The following is a 25,813-nucleotide window of genomic DNA, read 5'->3' on the forward strand; positions in this document are numbered from 1 at the left end:
CCCATGCTGTATCCTGATATTTCATACTATATCCTGATATCCCATACTATATCCTGATATCCCATGCTATATCCCGATATCCCATACTGTATCCCGATATCCCATACTATATCCTGATATCCCATGCTGTATCCTATAGGAAGCCTTCTTGTCTGAAGGACACCTATCCGACGTCCCAGGTTAAATATCCCGTCCGGCAGGAGCGATCAGAGGGGCATTACACCAATATTTGTTGCTCTCTGACCGGGCAGAGAGGACTCAATGGATTAAAGATTAGCAGGGATGCTCTGCAGGACTCCTGGTGATGCTCTGCGGGGACTCGGAGGTAATGAATGACATTTCTCTCGTTAGGAAGGCGACGTGCGGATGATGAATCTGTGGAATCAAAGCCTTCCGCTTCCAAAGCCGATACGTCCTGGCCGGTGAGGCTGAGAAGGAGACAGATTAATGGAGCGTCCTCTGTACCCAGACCCAGTGCAGCTTTCTGAATGATGTCAGCTGGGAGCAGAGGAGGGATGGAGCCCTATCCCTGCGAACATCCGGAGCCGACAAGTCATCCGGCTCCTGTATCCATGGCAACTAGAGGCGGATACCTCCCCACCATCAGCATCCCCCCACCACCACCACCACCCTCCCTCCTTTCTCCATCTCTATCCTTCGCTCCCTGCCTCCCCCTCCCCACCATGTAGAAGATGGCTGGTTTCCTTTTGCTGGAGTGGCCTGGAAGGAAAAATCAGACGGGCACCCCCGACAGACCATTTCCTGGTGCCATCTCCAGCTGGGTCACCGCTAACGCCCAGCAGCCGAGCAGGTAAGGCTGGGATCGTTTCCTGCGTTGCTTGTCACATACCTGGAGGGGTCATCTGTGTGTCCGTCTGTCTCCCCCCCCCCCCATCTCCTGTCTAAAGACATCCCTAGTTCCTCGTAGACCACCTCTCCTATAGTGATGGTTACTGTATCACTCTACGATGTGTACGCCTGGGCATCCCCTCCCCCCACTCTCCATCGTTTTCTCCGTCTACCCTGCACTCTCCGTATCTCCAGGCAGTAGTCATGTCTACCATCCTTTTTTTCCGTCTGTCACTCCACAAATGGCAGGAGGGATGGTGCAGCCATACAGTAATGGGGATGTCAGGTTGAACACCATCCTATCCTCCGGCTCATCAAACACCTCTAATGGTAGCTTTGGGGGGGGCTTCTGTCCGCTGCTCCTAGCCTTCACCCTTTCTCCACCAGAAGGGCCTTGGTGGTGCTCTGGCTGTGAAAGGGTTACTGCACCTTTGTATAAGGAGGCAGATCATGAGGCTATTGAACCCAAAAGAGGCTCCAGGCCTCCTTTGTGTGCGATGACGGTCCTATGCCTGGCCATTGTCTAGGCAGTATTGTTGTTGCAGGTACATAAAAGCTTCCTCGGAGACACAGGCCTTTCTATTCAATGTGTTACTGCAGCTTCTGCTTGGCTTGTTAACCCCCCACCTCTGCACGGACATAGCCCCCTGTGTGCTACAGTGACCCCCCCCTATGGGGGGCTGCTGGGTTATGAATGTAATGCCCACTTGGCATGCCAAGGCCTTGGAGATTGCAGCCAGGCCAGGGGGTATCTGATGTGCTTCCCCGAGAAAGGCATCCAGATCGTATAATAAAAGGGGACGTGGCACTGACAGCTGGCGTGTGTGCCTGTGTGTGCCAAGCATGCTGCAGGAGAACCAAGGGGTAGGCATCCACTGCTACGGCCTTTGTCACCGACAGTAAAGGCACGTACAGCCCTTGGCAGAGATAGGCATCCACCGTTATGGCCTTTGTCACCAACTTTGAAGGCAAGCAGCATGCACAGCCCTTGGCGCTGGTAGGCATTCAACGTTATGGCCTTTCTCACCAATGTTAAAGGCAAGCAGCACGCACAGCCCTCGGCAGAGATAGGCATTAACCGTTACAGCCTTTGTTACCAGCATTGAAGGCAAGCAACATGTAGAGTCTTTGGCAGAGGTAGGCATCCAATGTTATGGCCTTTGTCATTAACATTAAAGGCAAGCAGCAAGTACAGCCCTTGGCAAAGGTAGGCATCCAATGTTATGGCCTTTGTCACCAACACTGAAGGCAAGCAGCATGTGTAGCCCTTGGTAAAGGAAAGCATCCACTGCTACAGCCTTTGTCACCAACACTGAAGGCAAGCAGCATGTATAGCCCTTGGCAGAAATAGGCATCCACCAATAGGGCTTTTATCACCAACACTAAAGGCAAGCAGCACATTCACCCCTTGGCAGATGTTGGCTATGTAGCCCTTCGCAGAGGTAGGCATCCACTGCTATGGTCTTTGTCACTGACGCTGAAGGCAAGCGTTACTACAGTCCATGGCAGAGGTAGACATCCATTGCTATGGCCTTTGTCACCAACATTGAAGGTAAGCATACGTATAACCCTAGGCAGAGGTAGACATTCGCTATTACAGCCTTTGTCACCAACATTGAAGGTAAGCATACGTATAACCCTAGGCAGAGGTAGACATTCGCTATTACAGCCTTTGTCACCAACATTGAAGGTAAGCATACGTATAACCCTTGGCAGAGGTAGACATCCGCTATTACAGCCTTTGTCACCAACATTGAAGGTAAGCATACGTATAACCCTAGGCAGAGGTAGACATCCGCTATTACAGCCTTTGTCACCAACATTGAAGGCTATCATTACTCCAGCCCTTTGGCAAGTTAGGCATCCACTATTACGGCCTTTGTCACCACCAATGAAGGCAAGTATCATATACAGCCCTTGACAGAGCGGAGGCACCCACTGACATGGCCTTTGTTACCAGCAACAAAGGCAAGCATCACGTACAACTCTGGAGTCAAACCTGCATCCCGAGGGCTGCATGCCGTTCTTTGGTACTTCTGTGCCCTTTGGTACCCAAAGGGCACATTTATACTGTTTGTGTTACTGCAGGTTCTGCTTGGCTTACTAACCCTATTTGCTTACCACTCCCACTGCACAGACATAACCTCCTGGAATGACCCTTCTATGGGGGCAGCTGGCCAAGACTTTGTTGTCCAATTAGAATGCCAAGGCCTCTGAGATCACAGCCAGGCCAAGAGTGGGTATCTGAGGGACTTATCCATGAAAAGCATTCAGATCCTATTATAAAGGGGACATGGCACTGACAGCTGGTGTGTGTGCCAGGCATGCTGCAGGAGAACCAAGAGAAGGCATGCAGCACATACAGGCCTGGTGTTCAACCTGCAGCCTGGGCCCGTTGGTACTTATGGACCCAACAACCAGGACCGGGGGCATTGTAAAAGATCTGTAATAGCATTGATCTCTACCGGTCTAATGTAAGAAGACCCCAGAAGACCCCATAGATGAGTCAAGTTTAAGCCGACACCTGCTAAATTGGCCAGAATTCGAGCCATGGGTGGTCCTGCAGGCACCACCAGATTCAACAAAAGTTGATTTAAAAATCAATGATGCACTATTAAGTTATAAAATGCCAGCTCCACCCAAAACTGGTATTCCATTGTATTGAATTGTATTGTAACTGTCTGCCCTCGTGTTGTAAAGTGCTACGCAAACTGTTGGCACTATATAAATCCTGTCTAATAATAATAATAGCAGAGGAGAAACTCCGGGATCAGGACTGGGAATCGGGACTGCATTAGACATAAAGGGTTATAACAAAGGAGAAACTCTGGGATTAGGACTGCATTAGGCATACAGGGTTATAGCAGAGGAGAAACTCTGGGATTGGGACTGCATTAGACATACAGGTATATAGCAGAGGAGAAACTCTTTGGGATTGGGACTGCATTAGATATACAGAGTTACAGTAAAGTAGAAGAAAAACTCTGGGATTGAGACTGCATTAGACATGAAGGGTTATAGCAGAGGAGAAACTCTGGGTTTGGGACTGCATTAGTCATACTGGGTTATAGCAGAGGAGAAACTCTGGGATCGGGACTGCATTAGGCATACAGGGATACAGCAGAGGAGAAACTCTGGGATCGGGACTGCATTAGACACACAGGGATACAGCAGAGGAGAAACTCTGGGATCGGGACTGTATTAGACACACAGGGGTATAGCAGAGGAGAAACTCTGGGATTGGGACTGCATTAGTCATACTGGGTTATAGCAGACAAGAAACTCTGGGATTGGGACTGCATTAGGCATACAGGGATATAGCAGAGGAGAAACTCTGGGATCGGGACTGCATTAGGCATACAGGGATATAGCAGAGGAGAAACTCTGGGATCGGGACTGCATTAGGCATACAGGGATATAGCAGAGGAGAAACTCTCGGATCGGGACTGCATTAGGCATATAGGGATACAGCAGAGGAGAAACTCTGGGATCGGGACTGCATTAGACACACAGGGGTGTAGCAGAGGAGAAACTCTGGGATTTGGACTGCATTAGTCATACTGGGTTATAGCAGACGAGAAACTCTGGGATCGGGACTGCATTAGGCATACAGGGATACAGCAGAGGAGAAACTCTGGGATCGGGACTGCATTAGACACACAGGGATACAGCAGAGGAGAAACTCTGGGATCGGGACTGTATTAGACACACAGGGGTATAGCAGAGGAGGAACTCTGGGATTGGGACTGCATTAGTCATACTGGGTTATAGCAGACAAGAAACTCTGGGATTGGGACTGCATTAGGCATACAGGGATATAGCAGAGGAGAAACTCTGGGATTGGGACTGCATTAGGCATACAGGGATATAGCAGAGGAGAAACTCTGGGATCGGGACTGCATTAGGCATACAGGGATATAGCAGAGGAGAAACTCTCGGATCGGGACTGCATTAGGCATATAGGGATACAGCAGAGGAGAAACTCTGGGATCGGGACTGCATTAGACACACAGGGGTGTAGCAGAGGAGAAACTCTGGGATTTGGACTGCATTAGTCATACTGGGTTATAGCAGACGAGAAACTCTGGGATTGGGACTGCATTAGGCATACAGGGATATAGCAGAGGAGAAACTCTGGGATCGGGACTGCATTAGGCATACAGGGATATAGCAGAGGAGAAACTCTGAGATCGGGACAGCATTAGGCATACAGGGATATAGCAGAGGAGAAACTCTCGGATCGGGACTGCATTAGGCATATAGGGATACAGCAGAGGAGAAATTGTGGGATCGGGACTGCATTAGACACACAGGGGTGTAGCAGAGGAGAAACTCTGGGATTTGGACTGCATTAGTCATACTGGGTTATAGCAGACGAGAAACTCTGGGATTGGGACTGCATTAGGCATACAGGGATATAGCAGAGGAGAAACTCTGGGATCGGGACTGCATTAGGCATACAGGGATACAGCAGAGGAGAAACTCTGGGATCGGGACTGCATTAGGCATACAGGGATACAGCAGAGGAGAAACTCTGGGATCGGGACTGCATTAGGCATACAGGGATACAGCAGAGGAGAAACTCTGGGATCGGGACTGCATTATACATACAAGGATTATTTCAGTCTGTAGCAGACATTTGGAGAGCAACAAATCTACACTGCTGAGATGCGGTCAGGGGTACTACTACTACTTTTATGAATGAGAGTACCCGGACTGAAATCACTCTGTGGATGGATTGATCCGCACCTGACAGATCTGAAATAAATTTGGTGCTACTGTGCCGGGAAAGATACCATTAGAAGAGTACTGGCAAGCAGTATGGTATGCTCATCTGTGGTTCTTGTCCCAAGGTAAGTACCACCATTGAAACCAATGGTTTGAGGGCCAATCTGCCTTGGGGGCCACTATCGCACGCACACTATTGATGAGGGGCCATTTTCCCTTAGGGACCTCTATTCCACTGACACCAATAATTAGAGGGGCCATTCTTCCCTGGGGCACAATATTCCACTGACACCAACGATCTGAGGGACACTATCTAACTGATGCCAATGATATGAGGGGCTATTCTCCCGTGGGGACCACAAACCCACTGACACAAATTAACTTTGGGTCTCTTTTCCCTTGGGGGCCACTTTGGAGGAGCTGTTATCCCCCAGAGGCCACAATCCCACTGACATCAATGAACTTAGGGTCTGTTTTCCCCTGGTAACTATAATCCCATTGACATAAAAGATTTCGGGAGCTTTTCTCCCCTGGGGAACACAAGTTTATTGACACCATTAACTGAGGGAGCTATTCTCTCCTGGGGGCCACAGGTCTAATGACACCATTAACTGAGGGAGCTATTCTCTCCTGGGGGTCACAAGCCCACTAACGCCATTAACCGAGTGAGTAATTCTCTCCTAGCGGCCACAAGCCCAAGGACAGCATTAACTGAGGCAGCTATTCTCTCCTGGGGGGCCACAATCCCACTGACACCATTCATTTGGGGAGCTATTCTCTTTCTCTCTGGGGGGGGGCACAAGCCCACTGACACCATTAACTGGGGAAGCTATTCTTTCGTGGGGCCACAAGCCCACTGACGCCATTAATTGAGGGAGCTATTCTCTCCTGCGGGCCACAAGCTCACTAACACCATTAACTGGAGAAGCTATTCTGTCCTGGGGGCCACAAACCCACTGACACCATTAACTGAGGGAGCTATTCTCTCCTGTTTTCCCCTGGTAACTATAATCCCATTGACTTAATAGATTTCTGAGCTATTCTTCTTCCCTGGGGACCACAAGTCCACTGACACCATTAACTGAGGGAGCCATTTTCTCCTAGGGGCCACAAGCCTACTAACTCCATTCATTTGGGGAGCTATTCTCTCCTGAAAGCTACAAGCCCCCTGACACCATTAACTGAGGGAGCTATTCTCTCCTGGGAGGTCACAAGCCCACTGACACCATTCATTTGGGAAGCGATTCTCTTTCTCTGCTGGGGGGGGGGGGGGGGAGCACAAGCCCACTGACACCATTAACTCTTCTGCGGGCCAAAAACCCACTAACACCATTAACTGGGGAAGCTATTTTCTCCTGGGGCCACAAGTCCACTGACACCAACTAACTGAGGGAGCTATTCTCTCCTGGGGGATCCACAAGCCCACTGACACGATTAACTGAGGGAGCAATCTTCTCCTGGGGGCCACAAGCCCCCTGACACCATTCATTTGGGAAGCTATCCTCTCCTGGGGGCCTCAAGCCTACTGACACCATTCATTTGGGAAGCTATTCTCTTTCTCTCCTGGGGGAGGGGGCGGGCCACAAGCCCACTGACACCATTAACTGGGGAAGCTATTCTCTTCTGGGGGCCACAAGCCCACTTACACCATTCATTTTGCAAGCTATTTTCTCCCTGGGGGGGCGCACACGCTCACTGCCACCATTAAATGGGGGAGCTATTCTCTCCTAGAGGGGGCAAAAGCCCACTAACACCATTAACTGGGGGAGCTACGCTCTCCTAGGGGCCACTAACACCATTAATTTGGGGAGGGGAGCTATTCACTTTCTCTCATGGGGGGGGGGGGGGGGGAGGACACAACTGGTGCAACTGGGGAAGCTATTCTCTCCTGGGGCCACAAGCCCACTGGTGCCATTAACTGAGGGAGCTATTCTCTCCTGCGGGCCACAAGCCTACTGGCACTATTAACCGGGGAAGCTATTCTCTCCTGGGGGCCACAAACCTACTGACATCCTTAACTATGGAAGCTATTCTCTCCTGGGTGCCATTCCTGGGGGCCACAAACCCACTGACACCATTAACTGGGGAAGCTATTCTCTCCTGGAAGCCACAAACCCGCTGACACCATTAACTTGGGAAGCTATTCTCTCCTGGAGGCCACAAACCCACTGACACCATTAACTGGGGAAGCTATTCTCTCCTGGGGGCCACAAACCCTCTGACACCATTCATTTGGCGAGCTATTTTCTCCTGGGGGGCACACGCCCACTGCCACCATTAAATGGGGGAGCTATTCTCTCCTGGAGGGGGCAAAAGCCCATGTTCACCATTGACTGGGGGAGCTACGCTCTCCTAGGGGCCACAGGCCCACTGACACCATTAATTTGGGGAGGGGAGCTATTCTCTTTCTCTCATGGGGGGGGGGGGGGAGGAGGCACAACTGGTGCAACTAGGGAAGCTATTCTCTCCTGGGGCCACAAGCCCACTGATGCCATTAACTGGGGGAGCTATTCTCTCCTGCGGGCCACAAGCCCACTGACACCATTAACTGGGGAAGCCATTCTCTCCTGGGGGGGGGGGGGGGGCACAAACCTACTGACCTCCTTAACTGGGGAAGCTATTCTCTCCTGGCTATTCTCTCCTGGGGGCCACAAACCCACTGACACACACCATTAACTGTGGAAGCCATTCTCTCCTGGGGGGCCACAAACCCGCTGACACCATTAACTGTGGAAGCTATTCTCTCCTGGGGGGGGGGGGGGACACAAACCTACTGACATCCTTAACTGGGGAAGCTATTCTCTCCTGGCTATTCTCTCCTGGGGGCCACAAACCCACTGACACCATTAACTGTGGAAGCCATTCTCTCCTGGGGCCACAAACCCACTGACACCATTCATTTGGCGAGCTATTTTCTCCTGGGGGGGGGGAACACGCCCACTGCCACCATTAAATGGGGGAGCTATTCTCTCCTGGAGGGGGCAAAAGCCCACTTTCACCATTAACTGGGGGAGCTGTGCTCTCCTAGGGGCCACAGGCCCACTGACACCATTAATTTGGGGAGGGGAGCTATTCTCTTTCTCTCATGGGGGGGGGGGAGGCACAACTGGTTCAACTAGGAAAGCTATTCTCTCCTTGGGCCACAAGCCCACTGATGCCATTAACTGGGGAAGCCATTCTCTCTAGGGGGACACAAACCCACTGACATCCTTAACTGGGGAAGCTATTCTCTCCTGGCTATTCTCTCCTGGGGGCCACAAACCCACTGACACCCTTAAATGGGGAAGCTTTTCTCTCCTGGGGGCCACAAACCCACTGACACCCTTAAATGGGGCAGCTATTCTCTCCAGGAGGCCACAAGCCCACTGACACCATAAACTGGGGAAGCTATTCTCTCTTGGAGGCCACAAACCCCATGACACCATTAACTGGGGAATCTAGTCTCTCTTGGAGGCCACAAACCCCATGACACCATTAACTGTGGAAGCTATTCTCTCCTAGGGACCACAAGCCCACTGACACAATTTATTTGGTGAGCTATTCTCTCCTGGAGGGCCACAAGCTCACTGACACCAATGATTTAGAGGCTATTCTCTTGCATTCTCATATTGTATGGTTATAAACTTTTTTTTAACTATTGGAGGGTTTTAGAAGAGTTTATCGGGCCCCGGTCTTACTAGGGTTGAGGGCCCCTGGACTAGACAACCCCAAGGTTTGACAAATTTCCCATACTAAGCTTTACAATTCGTTTTTTCCTAATAGTCACCCTAAAAAGGTGCCCCTCCTATCCCAGGCCCTAAAGCAGCTACGTGGGCTGCTATGGCTATTCTTACGCCGCCGGTCCTCATCTATGCCAGACAGGGTCGTGCTGTGTGGCGGAGCTGTGTAAATCTCAGAACCGGATGGGCAGAAATACAACTCTTTTGGCAGTTAAACAGCTCCCTTATATGTATTTCATTGAAATTTGATTTTAAAAGCAAGGGAAAGGGACATTTGTGTAGACTTAATCCTACCGATGACTACTAACACTACTGACTGATGGGGCGAAAGGGTGGATATTTTCCAGGCAGGTTGGATTTTTCTACTTGTTATAGAGCTGGTGCACACCCACCAACCCAGGGGCTGCATGTGACCCTCCAGCACCATTTTAATTGCACCTCTTATTCACAATAAAGTATAATTAAAAGCAAACAGCTTAATACACAGTGAAATGAACATACACTATATTACCAAAAGTATTGGGACGCCGGCCTTTACACGCACATGAACTTTAATGGCTTCCCAGTCTTAGTCCGTAGGGTTCAATATTGAGTTGGCCCACCCTTTGTAGCTATAACAGCTTCAACTCTTCTGGGAAGGCCATCCACAAGGTTTAGGAGTGTGTCTATTGGAATCCAAACTACTCTTGACTTCTCCCCACTCCATCCTACCGTAACACTGTAGGCAATGAACCCACCCGAGCTACACCCATAGCTTCTCATGTGGCCTTACGAACTGTTGAAGTCCTATGTAACAAGGGCTCTGATCAGATTTCCTCTTCTATATCCAAAATATTCTTGACTTTTCCCCACTCTGCCCTATCCTGACAATGTAGGCACTGACCCTACCCCAGCTACACCTGTGGCTTCCCATGTGGCCTTACAAACTGTTGGAGGTCCTAACTCTCCAACGAGGGCTATGTTCAGTCTTCTCTCTCGAAACCACTCTTGACTCTTCTCCACTCTGCCCTTCCTTGACATTATAGGCACTATCTCCACCTATACTCATGGATTCCCATGTGGCCTTACAAACTGTTGAGGGCCTAACTCTCCCATGAGGGCTCTGATCAGATTTCCTCTTCTCTATCCAAACTACTTTTGACTCCTCCTCACTCCACCCTACCCTGACACTGTAGGTAATAACCCCACCCCCAGCTACACCCATAGCTTCTTATGTGGCCTTACGAACTGTTGAGGGCCAAACTCTTCCACAATGGCTCTGGTTAGACTCCTCTTCTTGAACCAAACTACTTTTGACTCCTCCCCACTCCACCCTACCCTGACATTGTAGTCACTGACCCCACCCCAGTTAGAGTCAAGGCTTCCCATCTGGCCATAAAAACTGTTGAGGCCCTAGCTCTGCCACAAAGGGCTCCAACCAGACCTCCTCTTCTCTCTTCAAACTGCTCTTGACTCTACCCCACTCTGCCCTACCCTGATACTGTAGGCACCAACGCCAACCGAGCTATACCTATGGTTTCCCATGTGGCCTTACAAACTGTTGCGGACCAAACTCTCCCACAAGGGCTCCAATCTAAACTTTTCTTCGCTCTTCAAACTACTCTTGACTTTTCCCCACTCCACCCTACCCTGACAATGTAGGCACCGACCCTACCCCAACTACAACTGTGGCTTCCCATGTGGACTTAAAAACTGATGAGGGCCTATCTCTGGATCAAGGGCTCAAATCAGACCTCTTCCTCTCTCTTTAAACTACTCTTGACCCCACTCTGCCCTACCCTAAGAATGTAGGCACCAACCCCACCCAAGTTATACCTATGGCTTCCCATGTAGCTTTACAGGGTGTTGAGGTCCTAACTCTCCTTCAAGGGCTACATTCAGCCCTCCTCCTCCAAACTACTTTTGACTCTAACCTCACTCTTCCCTACCCTAAAACTGTAGGCAGCAACCTTATCCAATACTCATAGTTACATAGTAGGTGAGGTTGAATAAAGACAATAGTCCATCCAGTTCAACCTGTGTAGGTGTGTGTGGCTGTAATCATCTCACATAGCCCTTAATGTCCTGATCCTTGAGATGTAAGTCTAAGAGTCTTTTGAAAGCCACCATACTTCCCACAGAAACCACCTCTTGTGGTAGAGAATTCCACAATCTTGTAGCCCTAACAGTAAAGAACCCCCCGCGTTGCCTGAGGTTAAAACGCTTCTCCTCTAATCGCATTGTATGCCCTCTTGTCCTCATGCAATCCCTTCGAATGAACAGCTTTTTTTCTAAGCTTTTTTCCCCATTGAGATATTTATAAATTGCTATCATGTCCCCCCTCAGGCGTCTCTTCTCCAGAGAGAATAAATTGAGCGATTGCAGCCGCTCTTCATAGCTAAGGTCCTCCAATCCCCTATTCAGTTTAGTTGCCCTTCTCTGGACTCTCCCCAGCTCCAACACATCCCTCCTGAGGACTGGCGACCAGAACTGGACAGAATACTCCAGATGCGGTCGGACCAGAGTTTTATAAAGTGGAAGGATTATAGTCTTATCTCTGGAATACATCCCTTTCTTTATGCATGCTAATATTCTGCTGGCTTTGGCAGCTGCCGCTTGACATTGCATGCTGTTGCCTAATCTATCATCAACCAAGACTCCCAGATCTTTCTCCATTTTTGATTCCCCCAAGGGTTCCCCTCCTAATGTGTATTGTGTTTTGGCCCATGTGGAATACAAACTGGAATCGCAAGCTATCAATTAATGCATGTGTCACAGCGGCACTGTATTTATAAGTAGTGAGGCCTCACCTGAGGATGCTCTAAAGGGCTAGTCCAACAGGGTTGCCAATCTAGGCCTGCAAGAAACCTCTCAAAAGTTCAAAACTCTTCCAAACCCTCAAAAAAAATCTAAAATACCCTACAAAAGTCCTATAAGGTACATCTAATAGGTAGATGATAGTACATGCACAGTTAAGTGCAGGAAAGAGATGTATTGACTTTGACTAAGCCTCAGCATCCATCTATTACAGTTACCCCCCATGAAGTCATTATGGATATATGAAGTTAATCGGGCTCCTCTCAGGTTCTTACTGTCAAAGAAAGCTTTTTGCAATATATATAGTTCCGACACCTGTGTCGAATCATTGAACATGTAATTATTGTGTACCATGCAGTGTAGCTTTGTTGTTTTGAGCTGCGGTATTTGGTGTGTAGGCGTAATATTATCAATGCACATGAATTGGGAAGTGGCACAGCGTAGGCCCTTTAATTTCCAGTATACTTTATAGATGAGTCAATAATTAAAAATACTTTTCACCTTCAGTTTGCCCAGTTGGTTCTTGGATTTCTCTGCATTCAAATAGAACATTTCACTCTTCTAAAGCCCGCTGTCAGATGAGGTCACTCAGCCGCTCTAGACTCTGGAGAGATCCTGACTTTAATGTTAGGATCCACCCAGATGCATAGACCGGCAGATGGCTCAACCTCTCAGCGAGCCGCTGAGAGTCTGAGCCTGCCACTCCCACCCCTCTCCACAGCCCGGCGTTCCATTGAGGACTGGAGGGACTGAGCACTGACAGTCACAGGTTTTCTGCTCACTGAAGATCAAGAACTACGCAATCAGCATTCTTTGATCACTCAGTTCTTGGTGTAGATGTGGTGAGGGACAGATGCAGCATCGGATTGCACTCAGGGAGGATGGCTAGGATATAGTGCCATGTGCCCTGAGAGGCACCTCTTAGCATAGGCAATAAGTGAAGGTCACTGTGACACCTCCTAGACACAAAGAGTCTCTTACAGGCTATTTCTGCCACTCCTACAGCGAAACCCACTGTGTAGCAGCTGTAAAGGGACAGTCTTTAATCCTAACTCTTCAGCTTGCTAGCGTTGGGGCCCACAGGTATCACAGGTGCACATGAGAATAGTCCCAATCAAGCCTGCTGGCAGAAAAAGGGCTGCTAGTTGACTATATGGTCAGTTCCTAAAGGGCTCAGTCTCTCTGGCAGCAGATAGTAGATCCCCACAACAGCAGCTCACCATTCCCAGTAACACAGGGAACAGCTAAAAAGACCAGTCAGCACTGGAGCATGAGTAGTCCGTCTGGCGCCAAAATGCATTGATTGCGCAGATGTGCTCGCCTGCGCTCGCCCATGCACATTCCTGTGCGCATGTGCGAGCCTAGTCACCATTCTGCCGAAATTTCTGCGTGCATACGCATTTCTATTAGTCATTCTTCGTGTATCCATGTTTCTATTAGCCAAACATCTGGTAGGCCCTCTCTGACAGTCAGTGCCCCCAAACTGAGCAGTTGGGATCCTGCTCAGGCAAAAAAAAAAGAAAAAAAAAAAAAGCGCACAGGTGATCAAATACCACCGAAAGAAAGCTCCATTTGTAGGGAAAAAAAGGACATCAATTTTATTTGGGTAGAGCATCGCATGACTGCGCAATTGTCAGTTAATGGTAAAATATAAGTAAATAAATAAAAATTACATTAAAATACCTCATATTTTGTAGACGGGATAACTTTTGCACAAACCAATCAATATACACCATCCCTTCCCACTCGCTGGGATAATGGCCGTGCGGCTCCCGAGCTGCATCGTCTGTTATCTTCTGAAAAATCGAATCTGGCTTTGTTAGGGACTCCAATTAGCCGGCAAACGTGTCGGCTGGTTGCTCAGGTCTCCTGGTGGGCCAAGAGACCCAGGCAGAGCAATGGAAGGCGGCGGGGGGTGGTCCCCTCCTGCTCGCTGGGATAATGGCCGAGCGGTTCCTGAGCCGCATCAGCTGTATTCTTCTGAAATCCGACCGCCGGCTCCAGTGGCGGCCCGTCCATTGGGGGGGGCGCAGGGACGCCGCCCCTCCTAGCCATGCGTCCGGCCCCCTAATCTACATGCAGGGCACCGGACGCATGGATTCCAATGGGATTTTTTTTTTTTTGAAGCATGTGATTAAAGCCAGAGGCTCTAATAGGCTTCAAAAAAGGGTGGGTTCGGGGGCGCAGAGCACTGTGCCCTGAGCCCACCCAGTTGTGGGACAATAACGAATAAATATTCGCTATTGCCACACTGATTCTCCTCCCGGCCAATCAGGAAGTGGGTCCTGAGATCTGTTTTCTGATTGGCCGAAAGGAGAAGGCATGCTATTGGCAAAAAAGGGGGGAGGAGACGGCCGCTGAGAAGGGATATGAAGGAGCCTGAGGGGGAAGCCTCCGCCGCCCGTCACGGACAAGGTAGGTAAACTGGTGGGCAGGGGGGAGAGATGTGGTGGTGCAGGCTGCAGTGATATGGGGGGGGGGGGGGCGAGGTCGGCTGCCACCCCCGACTGATGGAGCACCAGCCACCACTGACCGGCTCTAACAAACACTAGTGTTAATTTTCATGTCGATTTTTGATTTAGTTTTAGTCATATTTTAGTCTTTTGACTAAAATGCCGTTTTAGTTGTTTAGTCATATTTTAGTCATCTGAATTGTTTTAGTTTTAGTCGTATTTTAGTCTTTTGACTAAAATGCTGTTTTAGTTGTTTGGTCGTATTTTAGCCATCTGAACCGTTTTAGTTTTAGTCGCATTTTAGTCATCTGAACTGTTTTAGTTTTAGTCGTATTTTAGTCGACTAAAATTGTGTTAATTTAGTCGGCGAAAATATTTTTGTTGACAGTTACATTTTTTCAGGCATAATTCTAATTCTAACATGCGACCGTCCTACAAAATCACAGCGTCTTGTTTCAGGATATCAAAGATCTGCAGCAGATCAAATCCTTTGCCGGTCTGCACAACCTTCTGTCAATAAATGGCCTTTTGTACCTGCAGTGATACCGAGAAACATTTTTTTTTTTTTTTTTAAACGATAGTTTAAATCTGAAAAGAAAGAAAAATAAGCCGAAGAATTCAGACTACATTTGACCTCTTTTGAAGCAAGAAGAACCTTTTCCAAAAATAACAACCTCCGTTACACATTTAACTGCAAGAAAGGTCAGGTAATCCTATTCTAGACTAACATGTCAGCTACATAAAAAAAAAGTGATATTTTAAAGCGTGGCGCTAAGCGGCCGTGGAAAATGTCACAGTGAAGTATTTTACACTCCGGATTATGTATTGCTCGGGGTTTTTGGAAGTGTCAGACGAATGTAAAATAAGATAAAATAGACAAGAATACAAAATCCAGCCAGACAGGAAACAATCACACGTCGGCGGAATTCATTGAACCAAAATTCAGTAGACTTTGTTTAGGGGCAGATTTCCAAAGCTGGCTCTACACCGGACTTACTCAGCATTTTTACCCTCGAGGAACCCTTAACCACTTGCCTACCGGGCACTTTCACCCCCTTCCTGGCCCCCCCCCCCACAATACTGGGCACTTTCTCCCCCTTTCTCTGCCCCCCCAATACCGGGCACTTTCAGCCTCTTCCTGCCCTCAATTGCGCAGTCATGCAACGCTGTACACATATGACATTTTTTTCACACAAATGGAGCTTTCTTTTGGTGGTATTTATTCACCGCTGGTGTTTTTATTTTTTGCTAAACAAATGAAAAAAGACCGTTATAACATTTTGCTAACAGGTAATTTTTCTCCTTCACTAATGTGTGCTGGTGGTGCTGCACTGATGGGCACTAATAGGTAGCACTGATGGGCATTAAAAGGCTACACTAATAGGCACTAATAGGCTGCGCTGATGTGCACTGATGAGGCAGCACTGATGGGCACTAATAGGCTGCACTGATGGGCACTAATGGGCTACACTGATAGGCACTGATGAGGCTGCACTAATGGGCACTAATCGGCTGCACTGATGAACACTGATAGGCTGCACTGATGAGTCAGCACTGATGGGCACTAATAGGCTGCACTGATGGGACTGATGAGACTGCACAAGTGGGCACTAATAGGCTGCACTGATGGGCACTGATGAGAATGCACTGATGGGCACTAAATGGATGCACTGGTGGGCACTGATGAGGCTGCACTGATGAGGCAGCACTGGTGGGCACTGATGAAGAGGTACTGATAGGCAGCACTAATGGGCACTTATAGGTAGCACTGATAGGCTGCACTGATGGGTGCTAATAGACGGCACTGATGGGCAGCATTGATGGGCACCGATATGCTGCACTGATATGCTGCACTAATGGGCACTGGTGAGGCAGCACTGGTGGGCACTGATGAGGAGGCAATGATAGGCAGCACTGATGAGCAATGATAGGCGGCACTGATGGGCACTCATAGGCAGCACTGAAGGGCACTGATTGGCAGCATTGATGGGCAATGATACGCAGCATAGATATGCTATACTGATGGGCACTGGTTAGGAGATACTGGTGGGCACTGATGAGGAGGCACTAATAGGCAGCACTGATGAGCACTGATAGGCGGCACTGATAGGCAGCACTGAAGGGCACTAACTGTTAGCACTGAAGGGCACTGAATGGCAGCACCGATAGGCACTGATAGATTTTTTTTTTTTAAATTTTTTTATTGGATGCGTTTTATTAAATCTAGTCTGTGTACAGCATTGCATGATCGAGCAATTACTAGTTAAAGTAGCGCAGTGCTAAAATCTTCTGGAGTGGTAAGGAGGTGAGGGTTAGGGGTCCCAGACACTGTAGCAGATCACTTAGAGAGTCTCCAGATTTGGATCAATATCCGGCTTCACAGTGTCAGAACCTTGAAGCAGACGCAACAACGCTGTAAGCACATTCCCAAATTTCATTGCATCCTCCCAAGTGACTCACCAGGCCCTTCTGAATGACCAGCCTTCTTCCTGGCTCTCTCCAGCAACGGGCCTCCCATGGGTCCCCCCCCTTGGCACAGCCTGCTCCAGGACCACTTCAGCACACCCTAATCCCAAATACAGGCTATTGGGCCTATCAGCAGAGCACCATCCAGCAGCACTTCCCTAGGCCTAAGCCTAGAGGAAGAGAGAGAGAGCACATGGCCTGTTCCAACTATTTATATCCTCCGCCCAGCATGCACCAGTGACATAAACCTCCTACTGGATTGGATGAAGAAAAAATAAATATTCATACCTTGTGTTATATATTTATAAATATATAAATATTCATACTTGTTTGTGAAATCTCATACTATGACCAGAGATACCAGTGACCTCTACTGGCAACAGTGAGAAATCACAAGCCAACTTAAGCTTAGGGGAAAAACAGGTGAAAAACTATACAATCAGTCTCGGCTAACTACAGCCCAGTCAAAAAGGAAATTGACATAGTAGCCTCTGTTTAGGACAAGGGGGCTACAATAATATAAAAAAATACAATCGCATACTAAATACCAAAATGCCACAGTCATAAAAAACAACCTTTTGCATTGGTATTCAGCGGCAGCACTAAGGGCTGTATTTTTTAAATATTTGCATTACCTGTTTGCCCAATTGAAATTGCAGGTAAATTGGTTCATAGGCTCAATTTTCAATGCGTGAGTGATTGAAAATACCACATTATGGCCACTAGATGGAGCTGACTATCATAGGAAATAAGATGCTACAAAGCTCCATCTAGTGGCCATAGGGCAAAGACATATGAGGATGTCAGACAGGCTATGATACAGCTTGATGCAGTCCAAATCCAACGGTTTCTTTTATTCCACCCATGTATAAGCAAATATCTGCCAGCCGGGAATGTCATTGGTGTTCCATGCACAGACCGATAAATAGGAAGGGTAGGTTTGAACCAATTTTTGGCCAATGACACAATCCCTGTTCTAGGATGACTACGCTCACTCACTGTACTGTATCTATGGAGGAACAATGTTATCTAGAACACCATTGATGAAGGAAAGCTGCCTAGCACTCCGTCATTGCTAGGGAGCTAGCGGCTTCTACCACCTAGTATCCTTCTGTTGCTAGGAAGCTGGCGGCTTCTACCACCTTGAGCATCCTTCTGTTGTTAAGATACAGGTGGCTTCTGCCACCTAATATCCTTCTCTTGCTGGGTTGCAAGTGGCCTTATGCCACCTAGCATCCTTCTGTTATTAGGATACAGGTGACATCTTCTGCCTAGTGTCCCATGTTGCTAGGACACCGTTGGTTTCTGTCCCCTATTATCTTTTGTTTCTAGGATGCAGACAGCTTCTGCTACACAGCATCCTTCATTGCTAGGGTGCAAGTGGTTTCTGCCACCTAGCCTCCTTCTGTTGCAAGGATGCAGGTGGTTTCTCTTGCCTAGCATCCTTCATTGCTATGACACAGGTGACATCTGCTGCCTAGCATCCTTCATTGCTAGGATGCAGGTGGAATTTGCCCCCAGTATCCTTCATTTTTAGGATGCAGGCAGCTCTGCCCCCAGCATCATTCATTGCTAGGATGCGGGTGGCTTGTGCCACTTAGCCGTGTTCTATTGCAAGGATGCAAATGGCATCTTCTCCATAGTGTTCATCGTTGCTAGGATGCAGACGGCTTCTGTTACTAGGGTGAAGGCAGCTTCTGTCCCTTGGCGTCCTTCATTGCTAGACCACAGATGACTCTTTGTACTTCAGTAGAGTTCATTTGTGCTTTAAGTTGCTACATTGCAGACAGCTTCTGCCACCTTGTGTCCTTTATTGCTAGGATTCAGGTGACGCCTGCTACCTAGTGTCCTTCATTGCTAGGACCAGGGTGGGTTCTTCCCCCCAGTATCCTTAATTTTTAGGATGCAGGGAGCTTTGGCACCTAGAATCCTTCATTGCTAGGCTGCAGGTGGTTTTTGCCACCTAGTCTTGTTCTGTTGCTAGGATGCAGGTAACTTCCTATGCCTAGTGTCCTTTGTTGCTAGAACACAGATGACTTCTGCCACCTAGCGACCTTTATATTCAGGACGCAGAAGGCAGAGGCCACTTAGTGACCTTCTGTTGCTACAGAGCAGGCAGCTTCTGCTGTCTAGCGTTCTTTGTTGCTAGGACTCAGGTGCCATCTTCTCCATAGTGTTCATCGTTGCTAGGATGCAAACGGCCTCTGTTGCTAGGGTGAAGGCAGCCTCTGTCACTTGGCGTCCTTAATTGCTAGGCCACAGATGACTCTTTGTACTTCAGTACAGTACATTTGCACTGTAAGTTGCAACATTGTAGACAACTTCTGCCACCTGGTGTCCCTTATTGCTAGGATGCAGGTGGCTTCTGCCACCTACCTAGTCTCCTTTTGTTGCTAGGACGCAGTTATGTCTGCTACCTAGTGTCCTTCATTGCTAGGACCAGGGTAGCTTCTTCCCCCAGTATCCTTCATTTTTAGAATGCAGGGAGCTTTAGCACCTAGAATCCTTCATTGCTAGGCTGCAGGTGGTTTCTGCCACCTTGTGTCCTTTATTGCTAGGATGCAGGTGGCTTCTGCCACCTAGTCTCCTTTTGTTGCTAGGACGCAGGTGACATCTGCTACCTAGTGTCCTTCATTGCTAGGACCAATGTGGCTTCTGCTCCCCAGTATCCTTCATTTTTAGGATGCAGGGAGCTCTGCACCCTAGAATCCTTCATTGCTAGAATGCAAGTGGCTTCTGCCACCTAGTCTTGTCCTGTTGCTAGGATGCAGGGACCATCTTATGGCTGGAGACCTTTGCTGCTAGGACTCAGATGCCATCTGCTTAATAGTGTTCATCGTTGCTAGGATGCAGACAGGTTCTGTTACTAGGATGAAGGCAGCTTTTGTCACTTGGTTTTATTGCTAGCTAGGCCACAGATGACTCGTACTTCAGTAGAGTAAATTAGCGCTCTATGATATAATTATGTAAATGTTAGAGCAAAGGTTTACATGGGTAAAGGGTAAAGTACGACCCATGGATGCAAATTTTTCTAATTTCATTTTATGGATCTGGGTCATGAGTCCTTATCTACACTGTACAGCCAGGTTGGGGACACCACTTCTTGGCCGTTTCATGCTTGTAGCTGGACCATTTCCCTTGACTCTAGCTTGTTCACCAGACAATGAATTAGCACAAAATTGATTCCCTGTCCAAGTGACGCTACAGAAGGAGATAGTGGATTCATATTCAGGGATAATTAACATGGCACAAAATCATTTGCAGGCCATACAATCCTCATATAGACTATATTGTCAAAAGTATTGGGACGCCTGCCTTTACACACACATGAACTTTAATGGCGTCCCAATCTTAGTCTGTAGGGTTCAATACGGAGTTGGCCTTTGCAGCTTTAACAGCTTCAACTCATCTCGGAAGGCTGTCCACAAGGTTTAGGAGTGTGTCTATGGAAATGTTTGACCATTCTTCCAGAAGCGCATTTGTGAGGTCAGGCAGTCTTCGCTCTAATTCATCCCAAAGGTGTTCTATCGGTATGAGGTCAGGACCAGTTAAGTTGCTCCACCCCAAACTCACTCGTCCACACTATATTGCCAAACATATTGGGCGACCCCTCCAAATTATTTGGTGGAGGGAGGATTATGGTGTGGGTTTTTTGTTTATGGGTTGGAAACTCTTAAAGTGGAGTTTTGGCCACGAAAAACATTTTTCAATAAAAATACCCCCGGGACAGTCAGGGTTAGTACATTTCACAATGGATAGCCTCTGTATTGTCCCGGGTCGCACTTACCGTTTAGAAGAAATACTTACCTTGAAAATTTCTTCTCCAGTGCTGCCATCTCAGGTGTGGGCAGCTTGAAGCCAGCGCGATCCTCTTCTGCGTCCTCTTCCGTCCTCTTCAGTCCCACGATGCACTGCACCGGCCCTGCCGTCACTTCCAGGGCTGCAGCGTCATCCCTGCACAGCTTCTGGGCATGCCCAGAAGCTGTTTAGCAAGGTATGACGCGCCTGCACCGGAACTGACGTCGGGGCCGGTGCAGGCGCATTGATTCCTGGGAGCGATGACGTTCAGCTCCCAGGAATCATTGCAAAGAGGAAGTGACGGCGCGGGCCGCAGCCGCAGAGGGAGGAAGTGGAAGAAAGGTGAGTATATTTTTCTTCAATTACAAGGTAAGTAAAAAAAAAAAAAAATCGTAACTATCCATTTATTGTTCAGGTGACACTTAGCAAGCGGATGGCCCAAAATTGACTATGTCGATTTTGTGGCCGGAACTCCGCATTAAGGCATCAGCATACCAAGACATTTTTGACGATTTTAAGCTCCCAACTTTGTGGGAACAGTTTGGGGATGCCCCCTTCTGTTCCAACATGAAAGCAAGGTCCATAAAGACATGGATGAGAGAGTTTGGGGTGGAGGAACCTGGCTGGCCTGCACAGAGTCCTGGCCTCAACCCGATAGAACACCTTTGGGATAAATTAGAGCGGAGACTGTGAGCCAGGCCTTCTTGTTCAACATCAGTGCCTGACCTCACCAATGCTCTTCTGGAAGAATGGTCAAACATTCCCATAGACACTCCTAAACCTTGTGGACGGCCTTCCCAGAAGAGTTGAAGCTGTTATAGCTGCAAAAGGTTGGGCCAACTCAATATTGAACCCTACGGACTAAGACTGGGATGCCATTAAAGTCCCAATACTTTTGGCAATATAGTGTATATTTCCGTTTTGTATTTAGCTGTTTGCCTGACGTTCCTCTCTAAATATTGGTATTCAGTATGCCAACCCTTTTATTCTAATTACAACGTATGATACGAAAAAGCTTGGACGGCCCTCCGAAGGAATTTTTATTTCCCATTTTAATGCTATGAGTGGAATTTTATGCAGAGATGACAGGTCCACTTTCATTCGTTCTGAAAGTCTGCCAAGGTATGTGCGTGTGTCTGCAGGGAATGTAAATCTCTGGCCATTCATACCTCATCCATTTTCATGTCGTCTGATCGCGTCGGAAGGCGGGGAAGCAAAAACTGAAACGTTTTGAAGGAATTTGCAGACGGCGTGTGACTTCTAATGAGAGGTTTTAGGCTTTACCTATATATGTGACGTTTTAGACTTTTTATATATTAATGCTTCTGTGTCCAAAATTCTAAAAATAAATAGACAATGGAAGAATTGGACATTAGCTATTAGCTGGATAGGGGGCTCCGTATTCTTGGCCATATTATTAATGGTTTTGGAATGGGATGAGCAACAAGCTCATATAGGTGTGATGGATAGGAGATCACAAACGTTTGGCCTCGTAATATATTTCTTTCCCTTACACAAAGGTGGACATTGTCATAAAGAAATCTACTATGAGGTCAAACGTTTGTCATCACCTGTCCACAGGGCTTTTTTTTCCTCAGAGAATAGGTGCTGGAACTCCCCACTTCTAAATCAACCCTCGTCTCCGCCCCTACCCACCTCCGAGCACCGTCCCTTGGTTCCACCCCCCTACCCACCTCCAAGCACCGCCCCTTGGTTCCACCCCCCTACCTTACCTCCAAGCACCGTCCCTTGGTTCCACCCCCTACCCACCTCCAAGCACCGCCCCTTGGTTCCAATCCCCTACCTTACCTCCAAGCACCGTCCCTTGGTTCAACCCTCCTACCCACCTCCGAGCACCGCCCCTTGGTTCCACCCCCTACCCACCTCCGAGCACCATCCCTTGGTTCTACCCCCTACCCCCATCCCAGCTCCATCCCTTGGTTCCACCCCCTACCCCCCTCTGAGCACCATCCCTTGGTTCCACCCCCTACCCACCTCCGAGCACCATCCCTTGGTTCTACCCCCTACCCCAATCCCAGCTCCATCCCTTGGTTCCACCCCCTACCCCCCTCTGAGCACCATCCCTTGGTTCCACCCCCTATCCACCTCCGAGCACCATCCCTTGGTTCCACCCCCTACCCCCATCCCAGCACCATCCCTTGGTTCCACCCCCTACCCACCTTCCAGCGCCACCTAATTCAGAGAATACAGAATAAAGTATCAATTTGTTGTGCTAAGTAGTTTGCATGGAATTCGTTAATGGTAACAAGAAAAACAGTAAAATAGATCCCCTGGAATCAGCAACAATAGACCCCCCCCCAACAATAGATCCTCCCAACAACAATAAATCCTCCACTGCAACAATAGCCCCACCCACAACAAAATGCCCTCCAGCAACAATAGATCCCCCAGCAGCCAGCATCATAAGGCCCTTCAGCTCACCCCACTGACCCCAACACCCCTTTGCCATTACATACATTCAGACTGGAGGTTCCGGAACAGCGTTCCTGCTGAAAAAAAGCCCTGCCTGTCCATCACACCTATCTGAGGTTGTTGGTCATCCCATTCCAAAACCTTTAATAATACGGCCAAGAAACTGAGCCCCTATCCACGTGGCCATTAATACTGAACAAAATTCTAAATGCAACACTTTTGCTTTCGCCCCCATTTTTCATGAGCTGAACTCAAAGATCTAAGACTTTTTCGATGTACACAAAAGGCCGATTTCTCTCAAATATTGTTCACAAATCTGGCTAAATCTGTGTTAGTGAGCGTTTCTCCTTTGCCGAGATAATCCATCCCTCTCACAGGTGTGGCATATCAACATGCTGATTGGACAGCATGATTATTGCACAGGTGTGCCTTAGGCTGGCCACAATAAAAGGCCACTCTAAAATGTGCAGTTTTATCACACAGCACGATGCCACAGATGTCCCAAGGTTTGAGGGAGCGTGCAATTAACATGCTGACTGCAGGAATGTCCACCAGAGCTGTTGGCCGTGAATTGAATGTTCATTTCTCTACCATAAGCTGTCTCCAAAGGCGTTTCAGAGAATTTGGCAGTACATCCAACCGGCCTCACAACCGCAGACCACGTGTAACCACACCAGCCCAGAACCTCCACATCCGGCATCTTCACCTCCAAGATGGTCTGAGACCAGCCCAGGACCTCCACATCCAGCATCTTCACCTCCAAGATCATCTGAGACCAGCCCAGGACCTCCACATCCAGCATCTTCACCTCCAAGATCATCTGAGACCAGCCCAGGACCTCCACACCCAGCATCTTCACCTCCAACGATCATCTGAGACCAGCCTAGGACCTCCACATCCAGCATCTTCATCTCCAAGATGGTCTGAGACCAGCCCAGGAACCGCCAAGATCATCTGAGACCAGCCCAGGTCCTCCACATCCAGCATCTTCACATCCAAGATCATCTGAGACCAGCCCAGGACCTCCACACCCAGCATCTTTACCTCCAAGATGGTCTGAGACCAGCCCAGGACCTCCACACCCAGCATCTTCACCTCCAACGATCATCTGAGACCAGCCTAGGACCTCCACATCCAGCATCTTCATCTCCAAGATGGTCTGAGACCAGCCCAGGAACCGCCAAGATCATCTGAGACCAGCCCAGGACCTCCACATCCAGCATCTTCACCTCCAAGATCATCTGAGACCAGCCCAGGACCTCCACACCCAGCATCTTCACCTCCAACGATCATCTGAGACCAGCCTAGGACCTCCACATCCAGCATCTTCATCTCCAAGATGGTCTGAGACCAGCCCAGGAACCGCCAAGATCATCTGAGACCAGCCCAGGTCCTCCACATCCAGCATCTTCACATCCAAGATCATCTGAGACCAGCCCAGGACCTCCACACCCAGCATCTTTACCTCCAAGATGGTCTGAGACCAGCCCAGGACCTCCACACCCAGCATCTTCACCTCCAAGATGGTCTGAGACCAGCCCAGGACCTCCACATCCAGCATCTTTACCTCCAAGATGGTCTGAGACCAGCCCAGGACCTCCACACCCAGCATCTTCACCTCCAAGATCCCCTGAGACCAGCCCAGGTCCTCCACATCCAGCATCTTCACCTCCAAGATGGTCTGAGACCAGCCCAGGACCTCCACATCCAGCATCTTCACCTCCAAGATGGTCTGAGTCCAGCCCAGAAACTCTACATCCAGCATCTTCACCTCCAAGATCGTCTGAGACCAGCGCAGGACCTCCACATCCAGCATCTTCACTTCCAAGATGGTCTGAGACCAGCCACCTGGACAGCTGCTGCAACAATCGGTTTGCATAACCAAATAATTTCTGCATAAACTGTCAGAAACCGTCCCAGGGAAGCTCATCTGCATGCTCGTCGTCCTCATCAGGGTCTCCACCTGACTGCAGTTCATCGTCGTAACCGACTTGAGTGGGCAAATGCTCATATTCGATGGCGTCTGGCACTTTGGAGAGGTGTTCTCTTCACGGATGAATCCCAGTTTTCTTAGATCTTTGAGTTCAGCTCATAGAAAATGGGGGCAAAAATAAGTGTTGCGTTTATAATTTTGTTCGGTATATGAAGTTGCCCCCTTTGTGGCTATAACATCCTCCACTCTTTTGGGGAGACTTTCTACAAGATTCTGTGGGAATTTGTGCCCATTTTTTAGGTCAGATAATGACGTTGGATAAGAAGACCTCACAATTGGCCTTCACATTTTTTCTCAAAGGTGTTCAGCAGGATTGAGGTCAGGGCTCGGGGCTTGTTGGATATCCCATTCCAACCATCACCAAGGTTATTCATTTAGTGTTGCTTTGTGGCCAATAGTAGCCTCCATTCTTCTGGGAAGACTTTCCACAAGATTTTGGAGGGTCTCTGTGAGAATTTGCGTCAATTTGTGAGGTCAGGTACCCTTTGAGGCTCCAACACCCTCCACTCTTCTGGGAAGACTTTCCACAAGATTCTGTGGGAAACTGTGTCCATTTGTGAGGTCAGATAATGATGGAT

General features: G+C 48.6%; 1 protein-coding gene across 1 annotated transcript in view; it reads left to right on the forward strand.

Annotated features, from left to right (window-relative positions):
• The first annotated feature begins 292 nt into the window (after nt 1-292).
• The window catches only part of GPR173 (G protein-coupled receptor 173), a 32,298-nt gene continuing 6,777 nt past the window's right edge, over nt 293-25,813 (forward strand). Inside the window, exon 1 of the mRNA XM_082263595.1 lies at nt 293-811. The gene's annotated coding sequence lies outside the window, so the exon portion shown is untranslated. The remainder of the gene's footprint in view (nt 812-25,813) is intronic.

The sequence above is a fragment of the Pelophylax lessonae genome (genome assembly GCF_965119305.1).
Source record: "Pelophylax lessonae genome assembly, chromosome: 7".
Taxonomy (NCBI): Eukaryota; Metazoa; Chordata; class Amphibia; order Anura; family Ranidae; genus Pelophylax; species Pelophylax lessonae.